This window comes from Salvelinus namaycush, unplaced genomic scaffold, assembly GCF_016432855.1.
Source record: "Salvelinus namaycush isolate Seneca unplaced genomic scaffold, SaNama_1.0 Scaffold1112, whole genome shotgun sequence".
NCBI classification, from domain to species: Eukaryota; Metazoa; Chordata; class Actinopteri; order Salmoniformes; family Salmonidae; genus Salvelinus; species Salvelinus namaycush.
In genome coordinates, this window is record NW_024057801.1 from 38,857 (window position 1) to 61,412 (window position 22,556).

Genomic DNA, 22,556 nt, shown 5'->3' on the forward strand with positions numbered 1-22,556 from the left:
GCATTCTGGGAACAGGACTGAGAAACACTGTCCGTTAAGACTTCACCACACAGACAGACAGCATTCTGGGAACAGGACTGAGAAACACTGTCCGTTAAGACTTCATCACACAGACAGACAGCATTCTGGGAACAGGACTGAGAAACACTGTCCGTTAATGCTTCACCACACAGACAGACAGCATTCTGGGAACAGGGCTGAGAAACACTGTCCGTTAAGACTTCACCACACAGACAGACAGCATTCTGGGAACAGGACTGAGAAACACTGTCCGTTAATGCTTCACCACACAGACAGACAGCATTCTGGGAACAGGACTGAGAAACACTGTCCGTTAAGACTTCACCACACAGACAGACAGCATTCTGGGAACAGGACTGAGAAACACTGTCCGTTAATGCTTCACCACACAGACAGACAGCATTCTGGGAACAGGACTGAGAAACACTGTCCGTTAAGACTTCATCACACAGACAGACATCATTCTGGGAACAGGACTGAGAAACACTGTCCGTTAAGACTTCACCACACAGACAGACAGCATTCTGGGAACAGGACTGAGAAACACTGTCCGTTAAGACTTCACCACACAGACAGACAGCATTCTGGGAACAGGACTGAGAAACACTGTCCGTTAAGGCTTCACCACACAGACAGACAGCATTCTGGGAACAGGACTGAGAAACACTGTCCGTTAAGGCTTCACCACACAGACAGACAGCATTCTGGGAACAGGACTGAGAAACACTGTCCGTTAAGACTTCACCACACAGACAGACAGCATTCTGGGAACAGGACTGAGAAACACTGTCCGTTAAGACTTCATCACACAGACAGACAGCATTCTGGGAACAGGACTGAGAAACACTGTCCGTTAATGCTTCACCACACAGACAGACAGCATTCTGGGAACAGGGCTGAGAAACACTGTCCGTTAAGACTTCACCACACAGACAGACAGCATTCTGGGAACAGGACTGAGAAACACTGTCCGTTAATGCTTCACCACACAGACAGACAGCATTCTGGGAACAGGACTGAGAAACACTGTCCGTTAAGACTTCACCACACAGACAGACAGCATTCTGGGAACAGGACTGAGAAACACTGTCCGTTAATGCTTCACCACACAGACAGACAGCATTCTGGGAACAGGACTGAGAAACACTGTCCGTTAAGACTTCATCACACAGACAGACATCATTCTGGGAACAGGACTGAGAAACACTGTCCGTTAAGACTTCACCACACAGACAGACAGCATTCTGGGAACAGGACTGAGAAACACATCTTCATATGGCTTCACCACACAGACAGACAGCGTACAGGGAACATGACCTGCTGGAACCGCGTTTCCCAGTACCACCATGCAAACCAAAGGCATGTGTCTAACTCAGCCCTGTGTCCTTCCTTAACCACTAATTGGTGGGATTTGTAGTCCTAACTGGCGGCTTCCTGGATTCCATTACATATCAGCATCGGGCCTCTGTAAAACGTCTGTTTCTGAAATGTAGATGGTATTCCATAATAAAACCCAGGGCTGACGGAAACTGCTCTGGCCACGTATCAAATGGCACCCCTATTCCCTATTTAGTGCCCTACTTTTACCTCACTGGTCTAAAGTAGTGCACTATGTAGGGAATAGGGTTCCGTTTGAGACTCTGTTTGACATAAACTAGAGGCCTGGCTCTTGTAAGGAACCTCGCGGCGCTGGGGTTATGCTTTTTTAGGGCCTTTTTTTTGCCGTTGCGCAGGAAATACTGATAGAGACACGAACTCAAAGTGAATCCTTTGTCATAACTGCTTCCTCATTGTATTTTGTTGAATGCTAATCGACCAATGAGCTTTGGATGATTGTAAAACATGATGTGGGACATGCTTTCTGTAGCTGAATGTTGCTATTCCTTATTGGGCCTTATACATAGATACATGTTTACCTCAGGGCAACTGTAACTAAGAATTCATTTGATGTCGGTGAATGAGCGGTTTGAAGTCTAGTTTGAATTGCTTCTTTTAAGTGTACCTGTGTGTGGGTCTCGCTGGGCACAGGTTTATCGTTTGGCCTCTGGACAGTCTGAGAAGAGCAGGAACATTTACATCCAGGTGTTGAGTGAGACATCTCTCCATCTGATGAAAGGGTACCAGACATGGGGTCTAATATAATTTGCGCTAGCCTACCTGGCATTCCAATTTGCTCTAGCCTACATGGCATTCTAATTTGCTCTAGCCTACCTGGCATTCTAATTTGCTCTAGCCTACCTGGCATTCCAATTTGCTCTAGCCTACCTGGCATTCCAATTTGCTCTAGTCTACCTGGCATTCCAATTTGCTCTAGCCTACCTGGCATTCCAATTTGCTCTAGCCTACCTGAAATTTCAATTTGCTCTGGCATTCCAATTTGCTCTAGCGTACCTGGCATTCCAATTAGCTCTAGCCTACCTGGCATTCTAATTTGCTCTAGCCTACCTGGCATTCCAAATTTGCTATAGCCTACCTGGCATTCCAATTTGCTCTAGCCTACCTGGCATTCCAATTTGCTCTAGCCTACCTGGCATTCCAATTTGCTCTAGACTACCTGACATTCTAATTTGCTCTAGCCTACCTGGCATTCCAATTTGCTCTAGCCTACCTGTCATTCTAATTAGCTCTAGCCTACCTGGTTTTCACTGTTTTCTGGGACTATTCTATTGGTCCAGACCAGCTCAGATCAAGTATTTGAAAATATTTCTAATTGTATTTGAACCCTGGTCTGAATGGTGCAGTTTGGATCTGTCTTTTTCACATTTTGGAAAACATGTCTGGACATCTTTGATGATTTTCTTTTTGCATGTAGCAGAGCAGTCACATGGATTCCATGTGTTCCACCACGTTCTAGGATGAAAGGAATGTGACGATCACAATGTATAGGAAGAATGTTCTGAAAATTCTGAGAAGGCATTAGAATGCTGAGAATGTTCTGACAATTCTGAGAATGTTCTGACAATTCTGAGAAGGCATTAGAATGCTGAGAATGTTCTGACAATTCTGAGAATGTTCTGACAATTCTGAGAAGGCATTAGAATGCTGAGAATGTTCTGACAATTCTGAGAATGGATTAGAATTCTGAGAATGTTCTGACAATTCGGAGAATGCATTAGAATGCTGAGAATGTTCTGACAATTCGGAGAATGCATTAGAATGCTGAGAATGTTCTGACAATTCTGAGAATGGATTAGAATTCTGAGAATGTTCTGACAATTCGGAGAATGCATTAGAATGCTGAGAATGTTCTGAAAGAAGAAATACATCTGAATGAACACGTATTCTAATGGACAACAAAACGTATGTTTCTACTTCATGCCAGTTTTGATTTCTGTTTGCCATATATTTTCCAACTGTGCTGTGAGGTTTCACAAAAGTTCTGAACCTTTCTATTCTCATAGTTTCTACAGATTGTAAATTAAAAGGCTTTGATAAAATTAAAAGGCTTTGATAAAAATTAAAGGCTTTGATAAAATTAAAGGCTTTGACCAAATTAAAGGCTTTGATAAAATTAAAAGGCTTTGATAAAATTAAAGGCTTTGATAAAATTAAAGGCTTTGATCAAATTAAAAGGCTTTGATCAAATTAAAAGCTTTGATAAAATTAAAGGCTTTGATAAAATTAAAGGCTTTGATAAAATTAAAGGCTTTGATAAAATTAATTAGACTCTGGCGGCTCCGGGCTGGAGGGAGATTCTGGAGGGAGGAGACGCAGAGACAGCCTGGTGCGTGGGGCTGCCACAGGGCCCACCAGGCTGGGGAGACCTACAGGAGGCCTGGTGCGCAGAGGAGGCACCGGATATACCGGGCTGTGGGGGAGCACTGGAGCCCTGGAGCGCAGCCTTGGCACCACTCCTCCAGGCTGGATGCCCACTCTAGCCCGGCCCCTCCAGAGTGCAGGCACAGGTCGAACCGGGCTGTGGGGGAGGACTGGATATCTGGTGCTTACCGCTCGCACCTCTCCATTAGACTCAATGCCCACTTTCGCCCGGCACGGGCGGAGCGCAGGCATAGAACGAACTGAACCGTCCCAGCGCCCCGGAGACACAGTATGCAGAGCCGGCGCAGGATACCCTGGGCCGAAATGGCGCACCGGAGCCAAACACGCTGGGCTGGCACAATCCGCCCTGGCTGGATGCCTACTCTCGCATGGCACTTGCGGGGGGCTGGCCTATAGCACTCCGGGCTATGAGCGCGCACTGGCGACACCGTGCACTTCACCGCATAACACCGTGCCTGACCAGTGCTACGCTGCTTCCGGTAAGCACGTGGGAGTTGGCTCAGGTCTATCGCCTGACTCCGCCAATCTCCCCGTGTGCCCCTCCAATCTCCCCGTGTGCCCCCCGCCAATCTCCCCGTGTGCCCCCCGCCAATCTCCCCGTGTGCCCCCCGCCAATCTCCCCGTGTGCCCCCCGCCAATCTCCCCGTGTGCCCCCCGCCAATCTCCCCGTGTGCCCCCCCCCCCCCAAAAAAAGGTTTTGGGGCTGCCTCTCATGCCTGCTGCGCTGCCTTGCCTCATATCGCCGCCTCTCCGCTTTCACCGCCTCCAGTTCTTCTTTCGGGCGGCGATATTCCCCAGCCTGTCTCCAGGTTCCCTTACCGTCCAATATCTCCTCCCAAGTCCAGGAGTCCTGAACCCTCTGCTCCTCCTTACCACGCTGCTTGGTCCGTTGGTGGTGGGTAGTTCTGTAACGATCTTCTTCATCTGATGAACAGGATAGATCGGACCAAAACACAGCGTGGTAAGTGTCCATGATAATTTATTACAACTGAACACGAAAATACAAAATAATAAAGTGAATGAAAGAAAAGAAAATCGAAACAGTCCTGAAAGGTGACACAACACAAAACAACTACCCACAAACACCAGGTGAGAAAAGGCTACCTAAGTATGGTTCTCAATCAGAGACAACGATAGACAGCTGCCTCTGATTGGGAACCATACCAGGCCAAACACATAGAAATACAAAACATAGAATGAAAAACATAGAATGCCCACCCCAACTCACGCCCTGACCAAACTAAAATAGAGACATAAAAAAGGAACTAAGGTCAGGATGTGACATATATATATATATATATTATATTATATATGATATATATTATACATATTATACATGATATATATTATACATATTATATTATATATTATACATATTATATATGATATATATTATATATTATACATATTATATATATTATATGTATTATATATTATACATATTATATCATATATATTATAATATACATGATATATATTATACATATTATATATATTATACATATTATATATTATACATATTATATATTATATATATTATACATATTCTATATATTATATATTATACATATTATATATTATATATATTATATATATTATAAATATTATATATTATATTATATATATATTTTCAAAGAAGCGTGGATCCTTAATATCTGGACCGTATAGATGAATGAACCAAATGTGTTTCTGGTCCAATAAGAGATTTAAATAATCCATCTACCTTGATGATCTGTTTGAACGGTTTGCATATTCAGATAAAGATGATTGTTCATTAATATCACCAGGGGCGCAATGTTAGTTTTAGAAGTTGGGGGGCGGGGGGCCATAATACAGTATATACACATTATATACACACCTACTGTATATATACATTATATACACACCTACTGTATATATACATTATATACACACCTACTGTATATATACATTATATACACACCTACTGTATATATACATTATATACACACCTACTGTATGTATACATTATATACACACCTACTGTATATATACATTATATACACACCTACTGTATATATACATTATATACACAACTACTGTATATATACATTATATACACACCTCCTGTATATATACACACCTACTGTATATATATATATTATATACACGCCTACTGTATATATATACACCTACTGTATATATATATTATATACACACCTACTGTATATATACATTATATACACACCTACTGTATATATATACACCTACTGTATATATATATATTATATACACACCTACTGTATATATACATTATTTACACACCTACTGTATATATACATTATATACACACCTACTATATATATACATTATATACACACCTACTGTATATATACACACCTACTGTATATATACATTATATACACACCTACTGTATATATACACACCTACTGTATATATACATTATATACACACCTACTGTATATATACACACCTACTGTATATATACATTATATACACACCTACTGTATATATACATTATATACACACCTACTGTATATATACATTATATTCACACCTACTGTATATATACACACCTACTGTATATATACATTATATACACACCTACTGTATATATACATTATATACACACCTACTGTATGTATACATTATATACACACCTACTGTATATATACATTATATACACACCTACTGTATATATACATTATATACACACCTACTGTATATATACATTATATACACACCTACTGTATATATACATTATATACACAACTACTGTATATATACATTATATACACACCTCCTGTATATATACACACCTACTGTATATATATATATTATATACACGCCTACTGTATATATATACACCTACTGTATATATATATTATATACACACCTACTGTATATATACATTATATACACACCTACTGTATATATATACACCTACTGTATATATATATATTATATACACACCTACTGTATATATACATTATTTACACACCTACTGTATATATACATTATATACACACCTACTATATATATACATTATATACACACCTACTGTATATATACACACCTACTGTATATATACATTATATACACACCTACTGTATATATACACACCTACTGTATATATACATTATATACACACCTACTGTATATATACACACCTACTGTATATATACATTATATACACACCTACTGTATATATACATTATATACACACCTACTGTATATATACATTATATTCACACCTACTGTATATATACACACCTACTGTATATATACATTATATACACACCTACTGTATATATACATTATATACACACCTACTGTATGTATACATTATATACACACCTACTGTATATATACATTATATACACACCTACTGTATATATACATTATATACACACCTACTGTATATATACATTATATACACACCTACTGTATATATACATTATATACACACCTACTGTATATATACATTATATACACAACTACTGTATATATATTATATACACACCTACTGTATATATACATTATATACACACCTACTGTATGTATACATTATATACACACCTACTGTATGTATACATTATATACACACCTACTGTATATATACATTATTTACACACCTACTGTATATATACATTATATACACAACTACTGTATATATACATTATATACACACCTACTGTATGTATACATTATATACACACCTACTGTATATATACATTATATACACACCTACTGTATATATACATTATTTACACACCTACTGTATATATACATTATATACACAACTACTGTATATATACATTATATACACACCTACTGTATATATACATTATATACACAACTACTGTATATATACATTATATACACACCTACTCATTCAAGGGTTTTTCTTTATTTTTTAATCCTATATTGTCCCTAACATCATTACTGCCTAGCAACACATGTAGGACACACACGCACACGCACGCGCACAGATGTTCAACAGTTGTTCCATCTCTGAGCCCAACTCAAGAAGGACTTGATGTGCGAATGCCATGAAACATGGAGCAAGAATGGAGAGAGTTGAGTTATTAGCCAACGTCAAGTCCCAGCTGATGGGTCTCACACTCCTTTCCCCTGGAACACGCACGCTGGTTCCCCACGTTGTCAGACGTTTTGATTAATCTGTGCCACCGGGGCCATAATAATTTACCCCCCTCTCTGATTGTCTGAGTGTAACCCCCCTCCCCATGGGTTACTGTAGCTAGTGTTGCCAGCACTGCCACTACCTGGGTGGGGGGCACCCCACCGGCATCCCCACTGGCTAGGTACAAGGTCATCGAGGTTCTCATTAGCAGATTTGAGATATTATTTGTATATTGCGATCCCCCATTAGGGGGCTTTGGCTTTGTTGGACCAACCCTGTCAGACAGACTCAGAACCACTGTAGACCAACCCTGCCATACAGGCTCAGAACCACTGTAGGACCAGCCCTGTCAGGCTCAGAACCACTGTTGGACCAACCCTGTCAGACAGGCTCAGAACCACTGTAGACCCACCCTGTCAGGCAGGCTCAGAACCACTGTAGACCAACCCTGCCAGACAGGCTCAGAACCACTGTAGACCAACCCTGTCAGGCTCAGAACCACTGTTGGACCAACCCTGTCAGACAGGCTCAGAACCACTGTAGACCCACCCTGCCAGACAGGCTCAGAACCACTGTAGACCAACCCTGTCAGGCTCAGAACCACTGTAGGACCAACCCTGTCAGACAGGCTCAGAACCACTGTGGACCAACCCTGTCAGGCAGGCTCAGAACCACTGTAGACCAACCCTGTCAGACAGGCTCAGAACCACTGTAGACCAACCCTGTCAGACTCAGAACCACTGTAGACCAACCATGTCAGACAGACTCAGAACCATTGTTGGACCAACCCTGTCAGGCTCAGAACCACTGTTGGACCAACCCTGTCAGGCTCAGAACCACTGTTGGACCAACCCTGTCAGACTCAGAACCACTGTAGACCAACCCTGTCAGACAGACTAAGAACCACTGTAGACCAACCCTGTCAGGCTCAGAACCACGGTAGAACCAACCCTGTCAGGCTCAGAACCGCTGTTGGACCAACCCTGCCAGACAGGCTCAGACTCTTAAAGGGGCAGTGCTGCTTTAGTGGGTCTCTGACCACATTCATAATTTTGTCTTGGCTGCTTATAGGCTACTTACAGTAGTACCATAAAACAGATAAGGACTTCTCCTTAGTGTATGGGTCTCTCAGGTGGGTGTCTAGGGTACAGGGTCGCTCAGGTGGGTGTCTAGGGTACAGGGTCTCTCAGGTGGGTGTCTAGGGTACAGGGTCTCTCAGGTGGGTGTCTAGGGTACAGGGTCTCTCAGGTGGGTGTCAAGGGTATAGGGTCTCTCAGGTGGGTGTCTAGGGTATAGGGTCTCTCAGGTGGGTGTCTAGGGTACAGGGTCTCTCAGGGGGGTGTCTAGGGTACAGGGTCTCTCAGGTGGGTGTCTAGGGTACAGGGTCTCTCAGGTGGTTGTCTAGGGTACAGGGTCTCTCAGGTGGGTGTCTAGGGTACAGGGTCTCTCAGGTGGGTGTCTAGGGTACAGGGTCTCTCAGGTGGGTGTCTAGGGTACAGGGTCTCTCAGGTGGGTGTCTAGGGTACAGGGTCTCTCAGGTGGGTGTCTAGGGTACAGGGTCTCTCAGGTGGGTGTCTAGGGTACAGGGTAGGGGACCGTTTTACCATGATAGGACAAATAAATAAATAAACTATAATTATATAATCTGTGGTAAAACGTTTTTCCCACATCTACACAAAAATGAAAGCGCTCTCTGTCACGACTCCTGCTCCCAGACAGACATGGTCTCTGACAGAAACACATGGTCTCTGACAGAAACACATGGTCTCTGACAGAAACCCATGGTCTCTGACAGAAACACATGGTCTCTGACAGAAACACATGGTCTCTGACAGAAACTGATGCATCATTCCATCACTCTCCTTCTTGGTCAAAAGCCCTTACACAGCCTGGAGGTGTGTTGGGTCATTGTCCTGTTGAAAAACAAATGATAGTCCCACTAAGCGCAAACCAGATGGGAGGGCGTATCGTTGCAGAATGCTGTGGTAGCCATGCTGGTAAGTGTACCTTGAATTCTAAATAAATCACAGACAGTGTAGAAAACCAGCAAAGCACCCCCTCACCATCACACCTCCTCCTCCATGCTTCACGGTGGGAACCACACATGCGGAGATCATCCGTTCACCTACTCTGCGTCTCATAAAGACACGGCGGTTGGAACCAAAAATCTAAAATTTGGACTCATCAGACCAAAGGACAGATTTCCACCAGTCTAATGTCCATTGCTCGTGTTTCTTGGCCCAAGCAAGTCTCTTCTTATTATTGGTGTCCTTTAGTAGTGGTTTCTTTGCAGAAATTTGACCATGAAGGCCTGATTCATGCAGTGTCCTCTGAACAGTTGATGTTGAGATGTGTCTGTTACTTGAACACTGTGAAGCATTTATTTGGGCTGCAATTTCTGAGGCTGGTAGCTCTAATGAACTTGTCCTCCACAGCAGAGGTAACTCTGGGTCTTCCTGTGGCGGTCCTCATGAGAGCCAGATTCATCATAGTGCTTGATGGTTTTTGTGACTGCACTTGAAGAAACTTTCAAAGTTCTTGACATTTTCCGTATTGACTGACCTTCATGTCTTAAAGTAATGATGGGCTGTCGTTTCTCTTTGCTTATTTGAGCTGTTCTTGCCGTGATATGGAATTGGTCTTTTACCAAATAGGGCTGTCTTCTGTATACCACCCCTACCTTGTCACAACACAACTGATTGGCTCAAACCGCATTAAGGAAAGAAATTCCAAAAATTCACTTTTAAAAAGGTTAATTGAAATGCATTCCAGGTGACTACCTCATGAAGCTGGTTGAGAGAATGCCAAGCGTGTGCAAAGCTGTCATCGAGGAAAAGGGTGGCTAACACTTTTTTGGTTAATACATGATTCCATATGTGTTATTTCATAGTTTTGATGTCTTCCCTATTGTTCTACAATGTAGATTTTTTTTTTTATGAAAATAAAGAAACCCTGGAATGAGTAGGTGTGTCCAAACTTTTGACTGGTACTGTATATTTCTTTTTCTCAAGATTTTGGAAATTCTCCCATGACCCCATTTTCATATCAGGCGACCCCACATGGGGTCAGCCCCTTAGTTTGGGAACCGCTGCCATAGGAGAACCCTTTTTGGTTCCAGGTAGAACCTTCTGTGAAAATGGTTCTACATGGAACACCAAAGGGCTGTACCTGGAACCAAAAAGTGTTCTCTAAAGGGTTCTCTAAAGGGTTCTCTAAAGGGTTCTCTAAAGGGTTCTCATACAGGGACAGTCAAATAACCTTTTTAGGTTCTAGATTGCACCCCCCCTCCCTAAGAGTGTATGATCTAAAAGGCCAAACTCTAAGACGATGTATGAATAAGAGCCCAGAACTTGTAACCAGTCATGTTGATGTCCCCCCCCAAATGTCCCACAGCCAGCCCTAATCATCCCAGGCCTTCACCTCAGCCAAATGAGAATTGCACTAAGAATTTGGCCAGAGGGGAAACCAAAGCCTTGGTTCTTTTGAGGCCCGGCCAACTCAGATACAATATCATTATAACTCTTAATTCATATCTTCCTACCAGACCCGGGTTTAGAGGCCATTGTGACATTGTCAATCTAAATGGACTGAGCCTGTTGGTTCCCAGTGATTCAACTGTTTTAATGAGGACACACTTTATTCTCTATGGCATCAATAAAGGAGGACAAATCCATCTGCAGGGTGCTGACAGGACAAGGCTATGGGTGTCCTAAATCGCACCCTATTTCTTTTGGGCCCTGGACAAAAGTAGTGCACTATATATTGGGAATAGGGTGCCATAGGGCTCTGGTCTAAAGTAGTGCACTATATAGGGAATAGGGTTCCATAGGGCTCTGGTCTAAAGTAGTGTACTATATATAGGGAATAGGGTGCCATAGGGCTCTGGTCTAAAGTAGTGTACTATATATAGGGAATAGAGTGCCATAGGGCTCTGGTCTAAAGTAGTGCACTATATATAGGGAATAGGGTGCCATAGGGCTCTGGTCTAAAGTAGTGCACTATATATAGGGAATAGGGTGCCATAGGGCTCTGGTCTAAAGTAGTGCACTATATATAGGGAATAGGGTGCCATAGGGCTCTGGTCTAAAGTAGTGCACTCCATAGGGAATAGGGTGCCATAGGGCTCTGGTCTAAAGTAGTGCACTCCATAGGGAATAGGGTGCCATAGGGCTCTGGTCTAAAGTAGTGCACTCCATAGGGAGTAGGGTGCCATAGGGCTCTGGTCTAAAGTAGTGCACTCCATAGGGAATAGGGTGCCATAGGGCTCTGGTCTAAAGTAGTGCACTCCATAGGGAATAGGGTGCCATAGGGCTCTGGTCTAAAGTAGTGCACTCCATAGGGAGTAGGGTGCCATAGGGCTCTGGTCTAAAGTAGTGCACTACATAGGGAATAGGGTACACCACCTGTGAAGCTTGGTTCCCCTGACGTCCCCAGCTGTATTTAGACAGTCATCAACACACACAGACTGCCAGTAATGGAGAGGGGGGGGACGGACCTCACATACCTGTCAGTAGAACGGAGAGGGGGGGGGGGGCTCACTAAGGTTGGTTGGCACATACCTGTCAGTAGAACGGAGAGGGGGGGGGGGGGGGGGGGCTCACTAAGGTTGGTTGGCACATACCTGTCAGTAGAACGGAGAGGGGGGGGGGGGGGGCTCACTAAGGTTGGTTGGCACATACCTGTCAGTAGAACGGAGAGGGGGGGGGGGGGGGGGACGACCTCACTAAGGTTGGTTGGCACATACCTGTCAGTCGAACGGTTTCAGGCACGTACAGGTAAAGATGACTAGATACACCACCTGTGGAGCTCGTCTCCCTCCGCCTTGATACATTTCAGACAGTCAACCCATTCTACTCCTCTCACCACCCACTGCCAGACAACCACACTGATGTTCTGTTGGCACGTATCTGCCAGTAGACTCGCGGTTGGTTTCAGGTTGGGCACACGGTCAGGGAGGAGGAGGAGGAGGAGAAAGGCTGACTGTTTACACAGACGCTGCTCTCTACCCTCGTGGCGTTGTGTTATTGTGTAAATTCCCGCTTGTATGAAAAGACAAGAGGCACAGGAGATGCCAACTGGCACAGAGAGCTGTTTTCCTCTTCTACCCACCTGTCCTGCACCAGCCTACCGGTACTGATACTTTACCTGAGGACATCACGTACCTTCTATGTCCTAAATGACACCCTATATAGTAGTACTACTATAGACCAGAGCCCTACTCCCTATATAGTGGTACTACTATAGACCAGAGCCCTATTCCCTATATAGTGGTACTACTATAGACCAGAGCCCTACTCCCTATATAGTGGTACTACTATAGACCAGAGCCATATTCCCTATATAGTGGTACTACTATAGACCAGAGCCCTATTCCCTATATAGTGGTACTACTATAGACCAGAGCCCTATTCCCTATATAGTGGTACTACTATAGACCAGAGCCCTATTCCCTATATAGTGGCACTACTATAGACCAGAGCCCTATTCCCTATATAGTGGTACTACTATAGACCTGAGCCCTACTCCCTATATAGTGGTACTACTATAGACCAGAGCCCTATTCCCTATATAGTGGTACTACTTTAGACCAGAGCCCTATTCCCTATATAGTGGTACTACTATAGACCAGAGCCCTATTCCCTATATAGTGGTACTACTATAGACCAGAGCCCTACTCCCTATATAGTGCACTACTTTAGACCAGAGCCCTATGGCACCCTATTCCCTATGTAGTGCACTACTTTTGACAAGGGCCCATAGGGAATAAGTTGCCATTTGGGAGAGAGACAATCTCATTCTGTGAGGAAATCAGGTAGCGATGCAACGTCTGGAGCCAACAGGACCCTGAACAGCTTCTACCCCCAAGCCATAAAACTGCTAAATATGCACAGATCTGGGGAAGGGTACCAAAACATTTCTAAAGCATTGAATGTCCCCAAGAACACAGTGGCCTCCATCATTCTTAAATAGAAGAAGTTTGGAACCACCAAGACTTTTCCTAGAGCTGGCTGTTCGGCCAAACTGAGCAATCGGGGGAGAAGGGCCTTGGTCAGGGAGGTGACCAAGAACCCGATGGTCACTCTGACAGAGCTCCAGAGTTCCTCTGTGGAGATGGGAGAACCTTTCAGAAGGACAACCATCTCTGCAGCACTCCACCATTCAGGCCTTTATGGTAGAGTGGCCAGACGGAAGCCGTGGCCAGACGGAAGCCATTCCTCAGGGAAAAGCACATGACAGCTTGCTTGGAGTTTGCCAAAAGGCACCTAAATGACTCTCAGACCATGAGAAACAAGATTCTCTGGTCTGATTAAACCAAGATTGAACTCTTTGATCCGAATGCCAAGCGTAACCTGGCACCATCCCTACCGTGAAGCATTGTGTTGGCAGCATCATGCTGTGGGGATGTTTTTCAGCGGCAGAGACTGGGAGACTAGTCAGGATCAAGAGAAAAAATGAACGAAGCGAAGTACAGAGAGATCCTTGTTGAAAACCTGCTCCAGAGCGCTCAGGACCTCCAACTGGGGCGAAGGTTCATCTTCCAACAGGACAACGACCCTAAGCACACAGCCAAGACAACGAAGGAGTGGCTTCGGGACAAGTCTCTGAATGTCCTTGAGTTGCCCAGCCAGAGCCCGGACTTGAACCCGATCAAACATCTCCGGAGAGACCAGAAAATAGCTGTGCAGCAACGCTCCCCATCCAAACTGACAGAGCTTGAGAGGATCTGCAGAGAAGAATGGGAGAAACTCCCCAAATAAAGGTGTGCCAAGCTTGTAACGTCATACCCAAGAAGATTCAAGGCTGTAATTGCTGCCAAAGGTGCTTCAACAAAGTTGAATACAAATGTAAACATTTCAGTTTATATTATTATATTACAGTTGAAATATTTCTAAAACCCTGTTTTTGCTTTGTCATTATGTGGTATTGTGATGTCATTATGGGGTATTGTGATGTCATTATGGGGTATTGTGATGAGTTATGGGGTATTGTGATGTCATTATGTGGTATTGTGATGTCATTATGTGGTATTGTGATGTCATTATGGGGTATTGTGATGTCATTATGTGGTATTGTGATGTCATTATGGGGTATTGTGATGTCATTATGGTGTATTGTGATGAGTTATCGGGTATTGTGATGTCATTATCGGGTATTGTGATGTCATTATAGGGTATTGTGATGAGTTATGGGGTATTGTGATGTCATTATGGGGTATTGTGATGTCATTATGGGGTATTGTGATTAGTTATGGGGTATTGTGTGTAAATTGATGATGGGGGGGGAAACAATTTGATCCATTTTAGAATAAGGCTGCAACATAATAAAATGTGGAAAAAGTCAAGGGGTCTGAATACTTTACGAAAGGCACTGTATCTACCTCAACTACCTCGTACCCCGGTACATGGCCTACCTCGTACTCCTGTGCATGGTCTACCTCGTACCCCTGTGCATGGCCTACCTCGTACCCCTGTGCATGGCCTACCTCGTACCCCTGTGCACGGCCTACCTCGTACCCCTGTGCACGGCCTACCTCGTACCCCTGTGCACGGCCTACCTCGTACCCCTGTGCACGGCCTACCTCGTACCCCTGTGCACGGCCTACCTCGTACCCCTGTGCATGGCCTACCTCGTACCCCTGTGCATGGCCTACCTCGTACCCCGGTGCACGGCCTACCTCGTACCCCTGTGCACGGCCTACCTCGTACCCCTGTGCACGGCCTACCTCGTACCCCTGTGCACGGCCTACCTCGTGCCCCTGTGCATGGCCTACCTCGTACCCCTGTACATGGCCTACCTCGTACCCCTGTGCATGGCCTACCTCGTACCCCTGTGCATGGCCTACCTCGTACCCCTGTGCATGGCCTACCTCGTACCCCTGTGCATGGCCTACCTCGTACCCCTGTGCATGGCCTACCTCGTACCCCTGTGCATGGCCTACCTCGTACCCCTGTGCATGGCCTACCTCGTACCCCTGTGCACGGCCTACCTCGTACTCCTGTGCACGGCCTACCTCGTACCCCTGTGCACGGCCTACCTCGTACCCCTGTGCATGGCCTACCTCGTACCCCTGTGCATGGCCTACCTCGTACCCCTGTGCATGGCCTACCTCGTACATGGCCTACCTCGTACCCCTGTGCATGGCCTACCTCGTACCCCTGTGCATGGCCTACCTCGTACCCCTGTGCATGGCCTACCTCGTACCCCTGTGCATGGCCTACCTCGTACCCCTGTGCATGGCCTACCTCGTACCCCTGTGCATGGCCTACCTCGTACCCCTGTGCATGGCCTACCTCGTACCCCTGTGCATGGCCTACCTCGTACCCCTGTGCATGGCCTACCTCGTACCCCTGTGCATGGCCTACCTCGTACCCCGGTGCATGGCCTACCTCGTACCCCTGTGCATGGCCTACCTCGTACCCCTGTGCATGGCCTACCTCGTACCCCTGTGCATGGCCTACCTCGTACACCTGTGCATGGCCTACCTCATACCCCTGTGCATGGCCTACCTCGTACATGGCCTACCTCGTACCCCTGTGCATGGCCTACCTCGTACCCCTGTACATGGCCTACCTCGTACCCCTGTGCATGGCATACCTCGTACCCATGTGCATGGCCTACCTCGTACCCATGTGCATGGCCTACCTCGTACCCCTGTGCATGGCCTACCTCGTACCCCTGTACATGGACAAATTATTGTTACTCATTGTGTAATTATTCGGCAGGTAGCCTAGTGGTTAGAGCATTGGACTTGTAACCGAAAGCTTAAACGATCGAATCCCTGAGCTGACAAGGTAAAAATCTGTCGTTCTGCCCCCTGAACGAGGCAGTTAACCCACTGTTCCTAGACCGTCGTTGAAAATAAAATATTTGTTCTTAACTGACTTGCCTAGTAAAATAAAAAATTCCTTGTGTTATCTTTCCATTTTTCTCACTGCACTGATGGAAAGGGCCCGTCAGTAAGCATGTCACTGTTAGTCTACACCTTTTGTTTACAAAGCATGTGATAAACACAATTTAATTAGATTTTTCATGTCGCCGTCTCAAATGGTACCCTATAGGGTTCTGGTCAAATGTAGCACACTATGGTCGGGAACAGGGTGCCATTTAGGATTCACACTATGCTCTCATACAATACCTGAGGACATCTGGACCTTCTGGACAATACAGACCAGTCAGGTACCTTGTAGACAATACAGACCAGGCAGGTACCTTGTAGACAATACAGACCAGGCAGGAACCTTCTGGACAATACAGACCAGGCAGGAACCTTCTGGACAATACAGACCAGGCAGGTACCTTGTAGACAATACAGACCAGGCAGGAACCTTCTGGACAATACAGACCAGGCAGGAACCTTCTGGACAATACAGACCAGTCAGGTACCTTGTAGACAATACAGACCAGGCAGGAACCTTCTAGACAATACAGACCAGGCAGGTACCTTGTAGACAATACAGACCAGTCAGGTACCTTGTAGACAATACAGACCAGTCAGGTACCTTGTAGACAATACAGACCAGGCAGGAACCTTCTGGACAATACAGACCAGGCAGGAACCTTCTGGACAATACAGACCAGGCAGGAACCTTGTAGACAATACAGACCAGGCAGGTACCTTGTAGACAATACAGACCAGTCAGGTACCTTGTAGACAATACAGACCAGGCAGGAACCTTCTAGACAATACAGACCAGTCAGGTACCTTGTAGACAATACAGACCAGGCAGGAACCTTCTAGACAATACAGACCAGTCAGAAACCTTGTAGACAATACAGACCAGGCAGGAACCTTCTAGACAATACAGACCAGGCAGGAACCTTCTGGACAATACAGACCAGTCAGGTATCTTCTGGACAATACAGACCAGTCAGGTACCTTGTAGACAATACAGACCAGTCAGGTACCTTGTAGACAATACAGACCAGTCATTTATCTATCACTTTAGGAAAGGATGTCACATGGGATGACGCTGGAGAGAGGAAGCAGGTACGGGGGAGTAAAACATTTAATAAATAACGGACAAGGAACGAGACAGGAACAGCGTCAGCAAACTAATACTAAAGACAAAACAATCAATGCAGCAGCGGTGAACAGAGCAGGGAACTGACACATACAGGGGGGGAAATAAACAGATGATAGGTGAGTCCAGGTGAGTCCAGCAGAGGGGAACAGAGCAGGAAACTGACACATACAGGGGAGGTAATAAACAGATGATAGGTGAGTCCAGGTGAGTCCAGCAGAGGGGAACAGAGCTGGGAACTGACACATACAGGGGAAGTAATAAACAGATGATAAGTGAGTCCAGGTGAGTCCAGCAGAGGGGAACAGAGCTGGGAACTGACACATACAGGGGAGGAAAAGAACAGATAATAGGTGAGTCCAGGTGAGTCCAGCAGAGGGGAACAGAGCAGGAAACTGACACATACAGGGGAGGTAATAAACAGATGATAGGTGAGTCCAGGTGAGTCCAGCAGAGGGGAACAGAGCTGGGAACTGACACATACAGGGGAAGTAATAAACAGATGATAAGTGAGTCCAGGTGAGTCCAGCAGAGGGGAACAGAGCTGGGAACTGACACATACAGGGGAGGTAATAAACAGATGATAAGTGAGTCCAATATCGCTGAAGCGCGTGACGAGGGAAGGCAGGTGTGTGTAATAGATGGCAGGAGTACGTGATGCAGGGCTGCCTGGCGCCCTCAAGCAGCCAGGGGAGGGAAGAGCGGGAACAGACTTGGCAAAGGAAGGAGCTCCCAGCCCGCTTTGAAATTCATTCCCAGAATTCATTCCCAGAATCCTTCAATAGAAGTTTTTTATTTATAAAGATGAGTAATTCTTGTTGTTTCTATGCCAGATCAACACCTGTTGTTAGAAAGGAGGTTTCATTCAGTCTTGAAGCATGGTGTACCTTATGTTGAGTTACGGTAGGCTACTTCAGTAAGGGAGGTTTTCAGTCTAATTAACATTGCCATCTGGTGGCAAGTTTATGATGGTACCAGTCTTCTATAATAGTCTTATGATGGTACCAGTCTGTTGTAGTCTTCTATAATAGTATTATGATGGTACCAGTCTGTTCTAGTCTTATGATGGTACCAGTCTGTTCTAGTCGTCTATAATAGTATTATGATGGTACCAGTCTGTTCTAGTTGTATGATGGTACCAGTCTGTTCTAGTCTTCTATAATAGCCTAAATGATGGTACCAGTCTGTTCTAGTCTTCTATAATAGGCTTATGGTGGTACCAGTCTGTTCTAGTCTTCTATAATAGTCTTATGATGGTACCAGTCTGTTCCAGTCTTCTATAATAGTCTTATGATGGTACCAGTCTGTTCCAGTCTTCTATAATAGTCTTATGATGGTACCAGTCTGTTCTAGTCTTCTATAATAGTCTTAGGATGGTACCAGTCTGTTCTAGTCTTCTATAATAGTCTTATGATGGTACCAGTCTGTTCCAGTCTTCTATAATAGTCTTATGATGGTACCAGTCTGTTCTAGTCTTCTATAATAGTCTTATGATGGTACCAGTCTGTTCCAGTCTTCTATAATAGTTTTATGATGGTACCAGTCTGTTCCAGTCTTCTATAATAGCCTTATGATGGTACCAGTCTGTTCTAGTCTTGTATAATAGTCTTATGATGGTACCAGTCTGTTCTAGTCTTCTATAATAGCCTTATGATGGTACCAGTCTGTTCTAGTCTTCTATAATAGTCTTATGATGGTACCAGTCTGTTCTAGTCTTCTATAATAGTCTTATGATGGTACCAGTCTGTTCTAGTCTTCTATAATAGTCTTATGATGGTGCCAGTCTGTTCTAGTCTTCTATAATAGCCTTATGATGGTACCAGTCTGTTCTAGTCTTCTATAATAGTCTTATTATGGTACCAGTCTGTTCTAGTCTTCTATAATAGTCTTATGATGGTACCAGTCTGTTCTAGTCTTCTATAATAGTCTTATGATGGTACCAGTCTGTTCTAGTTTTATGATGGTACCAGTCTGTTCTAGTCTTATGATGGTACCAGTCTGTTCTAGTCTTATGATGGTACCAGTCTGTTCTAGTCTTATGATGGTACCAGTCTTCTATAATAGCCTTATGATGGTACCAGTCTGTTCCAGTCTTATGATGGTACCAGTCTTCTATAATAGTCTTATGATGGTACCAGTCTGTTCTCATCTTCTATAATAGTCTTATGGTACCAGTCTGTTCTAGTCTTCTATACTTGCCTTCATTGAGTGTCATCACAATATCTTCACCATGACACTACTGCTGGACTTCTGAAACATACAAGAGGCAGAATATCTTTGATTCCTCATGTCCTTTCACCTTCTACTTGAAACCCACCGGATGGAAAGGTGAGGAGAAGCCAGGAATCAAGGAAAAGCAACGGACAGCGTTCCATATAAGAAAAGTCAATACCGGCATCCATCTAGCTCCCATCGCCACTGTAGTAGGGAAAATAACTTCTGAACAGCCATAGTCAACCATCACACTGTATTTTCATTTAAGCATGGTCTGTATTGTGACACACTACTACAAATACAGTATCTCATGTGTGTAGGCTTTTAGGAAAATAAACCAGTTGATTAAAGATGACCTAAAGCCCAGGTTGTCTTTACTAGTACACGGTAGTGAATAACTAGTTGATTAAAGATGACCTAAAGCCCAGGTTGTCTTAACTAGTACACGGTAGTGAATACTAGTTGATTAAAGATGACCTAAAGCCCAGGTTGTCTTTACTAGTACACGGTAGTGAATAACTAGTTGATTAAAGATGACCTAAAGCCCAGGTTGTCTTAACTAGTACACGGTAGTGAATAACTAGTTGATTAAAGATGACCTAAAGCCCAGGTTGTCTTAACTAGTACACGGTAGTGAATAACTAGTTGATTAAAGATGACCTAATGCCCAGGTTGTCTTAACTAGTACACGGTAGTGAATACTAGTTGATTAAAGATGACCTAAAGCCCAGGTTGTCTTAACTAGTACACGGTAGTGAATACTAGTTGATTAAAGATGACCTAAAGCCCAGGTTGTCTTTACTAGTACACGGTAGTGAATAACTAGTTGAACAGGCGTCTCTTTTTGCACTGAAACCAATTTGTTTCCATATAGTATTTATTACATTTACAAACAAGACACAGAACTCATTTTAAACAGGACCGTGACAGCGAGACATGGATTTTTACATCATGCCAACAAAAAAAAAATACACAAATCATTAAAATAATTTTGAAATATATATAAATCCTTGTATAGTTTAAACATGACATATTCGCTTCTCTTTTCTTCATATATAATCACATAACATCTATTTCAACCCTGGATGTAATTTGCTGTAGTACCTGGACTGTTCAGGTCCAGACATCTCATTTACAATAGGACATCATTCCTACACATGTATAGTTTATAAAGACATAATCCACACACACGTATCACACAGAACATGTATCAGGAGGGTGAAAATTATTTCAGTAAACTCTGCTTATCCATCTATGGATATTATACATGACAGTTTCTGGGGGGGTCACAAATGGAACCCTATACAGTGCACTACTTTTGACCAAAATCATATGGGCCCCTGGTCAAACTAAGTGTACTACTTAGTGGATAGGGGTCCATGGTCAAACTAAGTGTACTACTCAGTGAATAGGGGTCCATGGTCAAACTAAGTATACTACTCAGTGAATAGGGGTCCATGGTCAAACTAAGTGTACTACTTAGTGGATAGGGGTCCATGGTCAAACTAAGTGTACTACTCAGTGAATAGGGGTCCATGGTCAAACTAAGTGTACTACTCAGTGAATAGGGGTCCATGGTCAAACTAAGTATACTACTCAGTGAATAGGGGTCCATGGTCAAACTAAGTGTACTACTTAGTGGATAGGGGTCCATGGTCAAACTAAGTGTACTACTCAGTGAATAGGGGTCCATGGTCAAACTAAGTGTACTACTTAGTGGATAGGGGTCCATGGTCAAACTAAGTGCACTACTTAGTGAATAGGGGTCCATGGTCAAACTAAGTGTACTACTTAGTGGATAGGGGTCCATGGTCAAACTAAGTGCACTACTTAGTGAATAGGGGTCCATGGTCAAACTAAGTGTACTACTCAGTGAATAGGGGTCCATGGTCAAACTAAGTGTACTACTCAGTGAATAGGGGTCCATGATCAAACTAGACCAGCGACTGTACAGTAACTGTGGATCAGAGACCAGCGACTGTGGATCAGAGACCAGCGACTGTACAGTAACTGTGGATCAGAGACCAGCGACTGTACAGTAACTGTGGATCAGAGACCAGCGACTGTGGATCAGAGACCAGCGACTGTGGATCGGAGACCAGCGACTGTACAGTAACTGTGGATCAGAGACCAGCGACTGTACAGTAACTGTGGATCAGAGACCAGCGACTGTACAGTAACTGTGGATCAGAGACCAGCGACTGTACAGTAACTGTGGATCAGAGACCAGCGACTGTACAGTAACTGTGGATCAGAGACCAGCTGACTGTACAGTAACTGTGGATCAGAGACCAGCGACTGTGGATCAGAGACCAGCGACTGTACAGTAACTGTGGATCAGAGACCAGCGACTGTACAGTAACTGTGGATCAGAGACCAGCGACTGTACAGTAACT